Source organism: Capsella rubella, unplaced genomic scaffold (assembly GCF_000375325.1).
Source record: "Capsella rubella cultivar Monte Gargano unplaced genomic scaffold, Caprub1_0 scaffold_33, whole genome shotgun sequence".
NCBI classification, from domain to species: Eukaryota; Viridiplantae; Streptophyta; class Magnoliopsida; order Brassicales; family Brassicaceae; genus Capsella; species Capsella rubella.
This window is the reverse complement of record NW_006238893.1, coordinates 18,078-18,630: the sequence shown is the minus strand read 5'-3', so window position 1 is coordinate 18,630 and position 553 is coordinate 18,078. Positions and strand designations below refer to the sequence as shown.

At 37.8% G+C, this 553-nt stretch overlaps 1 pseudogene; it reads left to right on the top strand.

Annotated features, from left to right (window-relative positions):
- The first annotated feature begins 3 nt into the window (after nt 1-3).
- The window catches only part of LOC17874412, a 1,638-nt pseudogene continuing 1,088 nt past the window's right edge, over nt 4-553 (top strand).

Here is a 553-nt window from a genome sequence, read left to right as displayed (position 1 = left end):
GTTAAAAGCAAAAGATGTCGCCAGGGTAAGCTTTTCTTTCTATCTAGAATGAGTAGTCATTATCGTTTCACAAGTCTTCATTCCTTCCAGATTCACAGTATTGTTATCTAATGATTTGATGATTTGGTGAGGTGTTCATTTCCTATAACTCACTCGGCTAATGAATTTCTGTGTTTAATGCAGAAAGTTTCACACTGAATCCTGCTAATTCTACCTGGTCTTCAAAAAGTAGAGTAGATGAACAAGAGAATGATGATATTGACACAGATGAGCTCATGATGGATAAACTCCAAGCTAATCAAACAGAGAGGACTGGATATGTTTCACAGACTGCAGTGGCTTTGCGGTGTCGGGCTATGCCACCCCCTTGCCTCAAGAATCCATATGTGATGAATCAGTCTGAAACTGCTACTGATCCTTTCGGATATCAGAGATCAAAATGTGCAAGTAAGTTTGTTGTCTCCAAATTTCTTACTCAAGAATGTACTGAAAGACTTCTTCAGTAAAATGTATTAATTATATTGATGTTATGCAGGTTTTCTCCCTGCAAGTA